Raw genomic sequence first — 8,976 nt, forward strand, 5'->3', positions numbered from 1 at the left:
TTCCTGGTCAGCTCTACCAGGTAGGGTAAGATGAGAAAACACTCTGATAAAAGTAATCTATAACGACGTGATCTGAGTGTTAGTGCATAGGAAAAATGGAGAGATCAATCCCCTCACAGCTGAATCTAGTGGTAAAATTAGAGTCAGTAGCCTCAAAATGGGATATAGAGCAGATCCTGTATAGAGGAATTAATGTCCTGGCTATATCCTCTCAGCGATCACACATTACATGCATAACCCTATTCCCCTGGCTAAATTTACCACCTAGTGAGTCACCTGCTCTAATATTCACAGTATAATCTGCATTGGATAGCAGGTAACAAATGTAACTCTCACTGTGGTATATTTCCTAATGCACCAATTGCAACTCTTTCAATTTGCTGATATTCATTCACTCAGGGCTCATTCACATCTGCGCCCGGCACTCCGTTATGCAGGTTTTCGAGACCCCCGAGTATAATGATAGTATTTGTGGGGCCCGCGGTGTCACTTACCGATCCCGGCCCAGCCAGGATTGGCAAGTGAATAGGGCCCATAACGGCCTATAAAAAAAAAAAAAAAATGCAGCGGTAGCGGCTGTCACCGGGCCCCCTAATGGCCCGGGCCCTGTGGCAGCTGCCTCTACGGTAGTTACACCCCTGGCTATAGGTGAAATTCATCCAGATGAGTGTACATGCAGGATCATATTGTACATAACCATGAACATTTTGAGGTTTGGCCATGTGTACATGTGTTCCAAATCGAGGAGCTGCTGCCAAACATCTCTGTAGAGGCTTACCTCCTGAGATGTGTATAGGCCCCAACTCTTCACAGACAGCAGATGGCACTGTGTTTATCTCAACCAGGAGTCTGAATAGGAAATATTTCGACTTCCACAACTGGTAATCATCAATATTGTGCACATTTGTATAGACAAAGAGGTCTTCAATACAGGAAATCAGAAGCATCTGGGGAGACAGATATATATATCTAAGGACTAAATACAAAACAACAGGGGCAAGGTTTCTTATTGTTATTAGATTATAGAAAATTGTTCTGTAGTTGGAATATGTTTTTATCCGTCTCTCAATAGAGAATTCAGAATCGAGTAGAATCAGAGAAAAACTGCATTTGTTCTTTAATAGGCTTCCGACTATCAAAATGGTGTCGCCCATGTGCTGCTAGGAAAATGGTGTCATTTTAAAATGAGACTATGAGAGTGTTCACGCCTACAATCAGTGGGGCCACTAATCACAGGCATATAATACAGTGGAGTTCTGGCTGCCACTGAGCTCCTTAACTGACAACATATCTAAATACCCGACATATATAATAAATTGGCTATAAACCAATAAACTCAGTGTGAAGGCACACCTGGCAATCAACCTTCTTCCTTAGGGCCCCTTCACACGGCTGATACGCTGGCTGCTTTAGAACGTGTAAACGTTCTGTAGCAGCGGCGTCTAAAGCAGATGGCATTGTTTTCTATGGGAGCCGGCAGACGCGCACTCGCCATAGAAATGAATGGGCTGCTTTTTCCATTCATTTCTATGGGAGCGCACGTATGCCGGCTCCCATAGAAAACAATGGGAACTGCTTTAGACGCCGCTGCTACGGAACATTTACACGTTCTCAAGCAGCCAGCGTATCAACCGTGTGAAGGGGCCCTTACTCTCCACTCGGAGCCTGCGAGTGTCCGAGCCTTATAGGATAATACGAAACGACAAGCAAATATGATTACAAAGCTGAATACAATACAATAAAAAGGAATAAAAGATAGAAATAAAAATAAATACCAAAAGACTCTATGAAGTCTGTCTCCTTGGCTTCAGAGCACATACTTAACAAGAAATCCTTAACCTTCTCACATGGCTTCCAGCAGCAGAACTCCTTTTGTTCCTACCAGCCAAAGACCATGTGCTGCTCACATGGTGTCTATGACAAAAGAGAGCCTCCTCCCCCCAGGTGTGGCTAGATAACTATCCCAGTCTCCTCCCAGATTAATGGATTGATGTCATTAGAGATATAATCCCAGCCCTCCTTCTTGAAACCAAATAACTATGAACAGTCAAACCAGGAATTTATTGGGGTAACTGTAGCATGTTCTTCTAGGCAATTATTATTATTATAAAACCATCTTTCTATGTAGTGTGGCCGGCTCCGGCCAGACCATGGTTTGTTTGCAACTGGCTCTTCCAGCCCTTGCTCTGCAGGAAACCCCTGCGGAGATAATGAGATTAGCACTTAGGTGTCAACAAAGGGTCTGATGAAACCAGGAATACTGCATTCCTGGGATCAAGAAGAGTTAACCTGAGCACGTGATATTACACAGAGGAAAAATACATGACTGAAAATACAGAACTGATGGCCTGTTCATAACACACTATCTTGTAGAGATGATTCTAATGTTTCAAAATATGCCCTGTTCAATCTCATGTTTGTTAATATGCAAATAAAGGGAAAATTCTAAGAATCTAGAGCTGAGCCCAAAACCCAGGCAAGCTAAGGCATGCCCACAAAGCACTTCTCCTCAGCTACATATGAATAAAACAGTGATTTACATAATATAAAACGGGCAGAAAAGTGAATAATAGAGGCATATTTGGAAACTGCAGAAACACTTTTACAAGATATTGTGATTAGGTTTATGATGAATTTACTGCTGATAGAATAGCCTGCAAAAAATAGCTAATTTACTTTGACCCAATGAGCTTATACAGACTAAAATGTAGCTTTGAGAATACTTAATAGACTTTTCGCAACGTCATATACTGTAAGCACCATTGCATACATAATCAATTTCATGTGTCCTGATTGTACAACATATGGATTTAGTATATACATACTAGACTACAATCATGGTTGTATGGTGTGACTGTAGACTAGTTATTGTCAACATGACACAGCACAAAATATAGTTTGTGCTGTTGATAGTAATTAACCACTTCCAGACCAACCATTGGGTAGTGGTTCTGCAGCTGCAAAAATAGCTACAAAAACAGGGATCTGGCTGTTACTAGAGACAGAGCTCCTATAGAGAAGGGAGGGACTGTTTAGTTCCTGCCTTCCTTATTTCTGTGTACACAGTGCTCAATGAGAGAGCCATGATGTGGCTCCCCTCTGACCTGGCACTCACGTGATCCTAGTGATCGTAGACTGTTTCTGGGCCCTAAAGGAACCAGATCAGCTATGCAGTCATGGGCAGGACGTTGCATTCCTCCTGTAACTGAGGCTAAATGTTTCAGCCCCAATTACAGGGAAATCAGCTTCCCCCACCAAAGATATAATGTTCAGTTACCCCCTTATGACCTTATGGGGGGACACAATATAAAAAAATAAATAGAAAAGTAAAAAAAATCACTTCAGTACCGAGACAATTTGTGGTCCAGGAACAGACACATTTCAGGTTTATTGAATGTGCGGTTTTGATGGCTGTAACATTTTTAACATTTGCATTATTCAATTAATTTCTTTGTCTTTTTCCGATGACAGATAGGGCTTTATTTTTATGTTATTTTTTTTTATTTTTGCATGCATTTTAATTATTTTTAAATCTGGGAAAATATAAACAAAAGAGGATGGAAAACCTGTCTGTTTTTCAATTTTGATTTATTTATTTTTTTGTTCTATAACGCAAAGTGATACTAAACAACTTTTTAAAATAGTTTCTACTCTTCCTTACGTTAATTTTTATTTTGTATGGTAATTTTTATTTTGTAGTAAACTTCCCTGCCTTTTCTCTGGGAGCTCCAGCTGAAGCTACAGCCGGCTCCCCATTTCTGCATCTGTAGGATTTTGTGCAGCTGCTAAAATCTGCTTGGATATATTGGTACCTCCTTGTGGAACTAAACAACCACCTTCCGGATGTAAAAACCCAATGGGTCATTCGGAAGTGGTTAAAATAAAATAACATTAAATAAGTAAATAAAGCTCCAATAGAACGCCCACATCATAGGTTCTAGCCCCATCCCTGAGGACACAATACGAAATAAATTTGACCATAATGGAGAGGAAAAACTATTTTATGCCCGGGCCCCATGAATTCCATCACCACTTTGTAGAAAAATACGTGCAGTGGACATGCAGCAATTTCCAAAAACATTGTGGCTTTGGAAATCACAGCATGTCATTTACACCTACACAAAGTTTTTTTTAGTAGCACTAAAGTTAATTTATAGTTTCATGATATGAAAAAAAAAACATTTAAAATATAAACAACATAAAAATAAAGCCCTATGTATCACTGGACAATTATGCAAAAATTAGTTGCATAACCCAAATGATCAAAACGTTGTAGCCCCCAAAACGTACGAAAAAAACGAAAATGTGTCTGGCTCTGAATCAGGGAAATTGGCCCAATACTGAAGTGGTTAAAGGGGTTGGTCTCTTTGTTATTAAAAGATCAATTTTATTATTTGCATAATGTAAAGTTGAACAATTTTGCAATATACCTTCTGTATCAATTCTTCAGGGTTTTCTAGATCTCTGCTTACTATCATTTATTCTGCTTATTCTCGGTGGATATGTATCAGTTCCCAGTCATGTGATATACAGGCTATGGTCATGTGATGGACACACAGGTACACAGCTCAATTCCAGAAGTCTGATTACTGTTCTGTGAGTATAACAAGCTGCGCACCTGTGTGTCCATCACTTGACCATGGACTGTATATCACAGAAATCAAGCTTTATTGAACTACAACACACACATGAGGGAGGCATGCTAATTACATTGGCTAAACTAAACAAAGTCTCTGAAAAAACACCCAGGGCAGCGTGGGGGAGGTGGGGGAGGGAAGGGGAAGGGAGGGAGAAGAAACACTGGCCTAGGGCTTTGACAAAGACAATAATACCAAATACATTCAATACAATACCTCTGCAAAAGAAAATGGAGAAAACAGGTGGAAGAAAAAGTCCTTAGTCCTCTTCCTCCTCTTCGCCTCTCAGGCTATCCAAGATGGAGTAGTCCCGGAGCAGACTCTGGATGAGCTTGCAGCAGTCCTGAAAGGTGACCCGTTCCCTCCTGAGAACAAGCCTGTTTCTGGCGAACCAGACAACGTCCTTAAAACAGTTCATAAGGCGCTAGGCCTTCTCGATGTCGCTCTCTCTGCCGTCAAAGAGGCGTCGAGGGCCTCGGCACCTGCAGGATCAAGAATGTTAGTGATACCTGACAGGAACTCTTCGGCTGCGTCGTCATCTGTGGGACTTCCATCACTTCCCGCTTCCCCAGTCGGATGTTGCAGTCTGCATCCTTCATCTCTGTCACAGGCGTGTGGCCTGCGTGGAGTTTCCTGAAAAAGAACGAGTTACATTTCTCACCCTTCTCCAGTACCTCCACCTTGGAACGGAAGATGACGTGCTGAGCTTCCTCCTCAAAGTGCCTCTTCAGGCCTCTCTTGGCCTCTGTGAGCATGTCCCTGACGTCCCAGCCGCAGCGCTCGAGGTCCATCAAAGAGTTGAGCTCTTGCTGCATCCCCTTCAAGTCCCTCTTGCGCTGTGATGCCTTCTGGTGTCCCTTCACCTGGAAGAAATGTCAGATTTGGACTTTAACATATTCCCACCAATCTGCAACATTCCTGAAAAAGAAGTGGTTGTTACGCCAACACAAATACGCATCTCTAAGCTCCTCCACCGTCCTCCCGTCTTCCAGCAGGGCGCAATTCAACTTCCAGGAGCCTGGGCCAGGAGGAAAACCGTGGCCGAGAGCGCCCTCAAAGAGAATAGCCCTGTGGTCAGAGAATAAGCAGGGAATCATAGAGTGCCTTACCTGTTTGACTGACTGAGAGGTGAACACAAAATCAATTCTGGAGCGCTGCAAGCCATGCGGACGACACCAGGTATAATTTACTGATGCCGGCCCCATGGAACCCACAGCGTCCCGAAGAGAGGCCTTGGACACTCGATCAGTAGCCGCGACGTCACGTCCAGCTTCACAGATGTTGAGGAGCTTCGTCTGTCCGCTCAGACAGGGCAGTTGATATCCCCGGCCAATACCACTGCCCTAGTGGTGATGAGCTGAGTGCGCAGGACCTGGAAAAGCTCCAGTCGCTCGGCCTCCATGGGGGAAGTGTACACGTTGATGAGCCTGATAGGCTCGCCCGCCCAGGTGCTGTCAATGACCGCAAGACTGCTGCCGACGAGCTCCTGGACGGATTCAACAGTGAAGGCATTCCCCCTAATGAGGACAGCAATACCTGCAAACTTGCAGACGCCCCGCTAAACCAGTAGGACGGGCCGTGGCTCCACTCCCTGCAGAGGTGATGGTAAGACCTAGAAGGAGGAAGGGAACACTCCTGCAACATAATAACATTAACGTTAGGCATAGAAGCAATAAAAGACAGAACGGTCTGACGCCTCCTCTTCTCTCTCACACTTCGCACGTTAATAGAAAGAAGGTTAATTCCTGCCATGGTGAAAAGGTAAAAGGTTAGAGTCAACAGTCATCACATTACAGTCTAGTTACCACTCCTGTCGCCGACGTTCAGGTCTGGCTCCGGTGTCCCGAAGCTCAGGCGATGGTGAAGGCGATGACACTCGGAGGAGCGCTCTCCTCTACGACGTCCATGAGGTCCTCAAACTCCACGTTGTTTTGGAGGTCGGGCTCATCCACAATGTCACTCACCCTCCTCTCCAGTTCTGCCTCCTCAGGGATAGGATCCCTGTGGACTTCGACCTCTATGGCGATCTTCTTGGAAGAGTCGCCGCTGGGGCCATCTCTCTCTTTTCTCTTCCTCTGCTTGTGACCTGGAGTAGGAAGAGCTCGAGGGTGGAGGGGGGGGGAATTCCTCCATAGACAATACCTCAGCAGCTGGAGGAGGGGCGTTGAGTGCTGCTGAGGGGGCAGGGAGGGTGGGGGAGTTGCTAGCAGGGGGTGTCACCGAGGTTGTGGAGGCTAGGGGAGGGGTAACCTCGGTGGGGGGGGACAGAAGGGGGGGAGCCGATCTCTTACCGTTACCCTTTTGGTCCTTTACCGTGTTCTTTTTCTTCTCCTTGTTGTCCAGTCCTGGCTTCTTTGTGGCCGCCTGGGCTCTAGCCTGGGGCGCTGAGGCCCTGGCCAGAGCCGCTGAGGTTTTGGGGGTACTGGCTGGGGCCTTGGAGGCCTTTGCCGGTCCCACCGAGACCTCAGCTGAAACCATGGTGGTGGGAGGTTGCTTGGCCACGGAAGCCCAAGATCTTTTGCGAAGAGTGCAGTCCCTGTAGACATGGCTCGCCAGACCGCACAGGTTACAGGTCTTCGCCGTCGGACAATCCTTTGTCTCGTTTCCTGCCACCTTGCAATTCCTGCAGGCTCCCGACTTGCAGTCCTTCGCCTCATGGCCTTCCACACCACACTTCCTGCAGGTCTGTGGTATGTCCGGGTAGAAGATCAGGCCCGAGCTGTTACCTAGAGAAAAAGCTTGTGGCAGGTGTCTTACCTCTCTGGTGCTGTCCCTCACAAGCTTCACGACTACCGACCACTTGCCGTTCCAGTAGCCCGCCTTGTTTAGTATTCGGGTCGGACCCTGCAATACCGTACAGAAGCGGCCCAGGAACATGGCGATGTCCCCTACTGGAGTTTGCAGATTCTTCATCGTCACCGTGATTGTTCGCTCATCTCTCTGGACAGGACAGCTGCCCACAAAGTTGTCAAAGGGGGGATCCCGGCACCGCTGATTTCACCGCCTCCCAGTAGCGGCGGCAGACATCTATGCTGACAAAGGTGACATAGAACAGGCCTGTCACGAAGGCCTGGATGCTGAGCGTCTCGGCCGTGGTGAAGCCCTGCTCTGCCAACATCTTCTGGCAGAAGATGTCCTCTGTCATCTCCGGGCACCTCCCCTCCATCTCCTTGAGCCTGAGGACCACTGTTTGCCTCATCCAGGGCTCCCTGTTTCAGCCTGCGGGGTCCACCATGCCTGGAGGAGGCTTCAGGGCTGGCTGCACTGGTTGTCGTCTTCTTGCTGGCGTCTGTCTCTGGAGTCGTCGCTGGGGCTGGAGCAGCAGCGTTGATCTTCTCCTGAGCCGGTGATGCCATCTCTGTAGTCTTCTCCATAGTAGTCTTCTCCAATGGAGTCTGCTTCTGCTGCTTTCTTCGGCTGCTGTTTCCCTCCTCATTCGCCTTCTCTGCCCGTAGGTTCAGAAGCAAGGGTTCTCCGTCTGATAAGAACAGATTTTTTTTTATTTACATGCCACTAAGGGCAAACTTTATTTGACACAAAAGTCATAACAAAATGTAATAATGCATTAATACATATTTACATCAAAGTCATATTTAAAACAAATCTTGCACACAATGTTCCATAGAAGCCAGAAATCATCTTTAAAATACACTGTACATTAAAATAGGCTCGGTAGTGAAGTTGGACACATGGTGGCTAGGTAGCTGAACCCCACTCCTTGTAAAACCACAATTTTAATAAAGGAGCGTTTGCTTTTTTGTCTAAAACATAATAAAAATACATTTTGCATTCGTCTGGGCCCTTTCATGGGAGAGCTTGTACATCCTGACCAAGTGGGGTTTATCCCTTGTAGAGAGGCCCGGGATAACACCCTGAGAGCTTTCTCTGCGATCCATCATGCACAGCGTTCGCAAACTCCCATGATGCTGCTGTCTCTTGACGCGGAGAAGGCTTTTGATAGGGTGGATTGGAAGTTCCTAGAGGCCACTTTGGCTCAGATAGGTCTTGGTCCTGCCATGATTATGCGTATTGAGGCTCTTTACAGCTCTCCTATGGCTCGGGTCCGGGTCAATGGCTCGCTCTCCTCCCCCTTCACTATTTATAATGGCACTAAGCAGGGCTGCCCGCTCTCCCCCCTTTTATATGCGCTAGTGATGGAGCACTTTTTAATTGCTATTAGGAATAATCCTGACATCCGAGGCTTGCAGATTGGCAAACGTCATCTAAAGGTGTCTGCTTTTGCTGATGACGTTCTCCTGTTTATCACTAGCCCACTAACTTCTCTTCCCTCTATCCTTAAGGAGATTAGCGCTTACAGCTTCTTTAGCAATTATAAGAT

General features: G+C 46.0%; 1 pseudogene; it reads right to left on the reverse strand.

The window, feature by feature from the left end:
• Window positions 1–6,487: 6,487 nt before the first annotated feature.
• On the reverse strand, window positions 6,488–8,533 carry LOC142198509 (uncharacterized; annotated as a pseudogene).
• Between the last annotated feature and the right edge of the window lie 443 nt (window positions 8,534–8,976).

Source organism: Leptodactylus fuscus, chromosome 3 (assembly GCF_031893055.1).
Source record: "Leptodactylus fuscus isolate aLepFus1 chromosome 3, aLepFus1.hap2, whole genome shotgun sequence".
In the NCBI taxonomy this organism is placed as follows: domain Eukaryota; kingdom Metazoa; phylum Chordata; class Amphibia; order Anura; family Leptodactylidae; genus Leptodactylus; species Leptodactylus fuscus.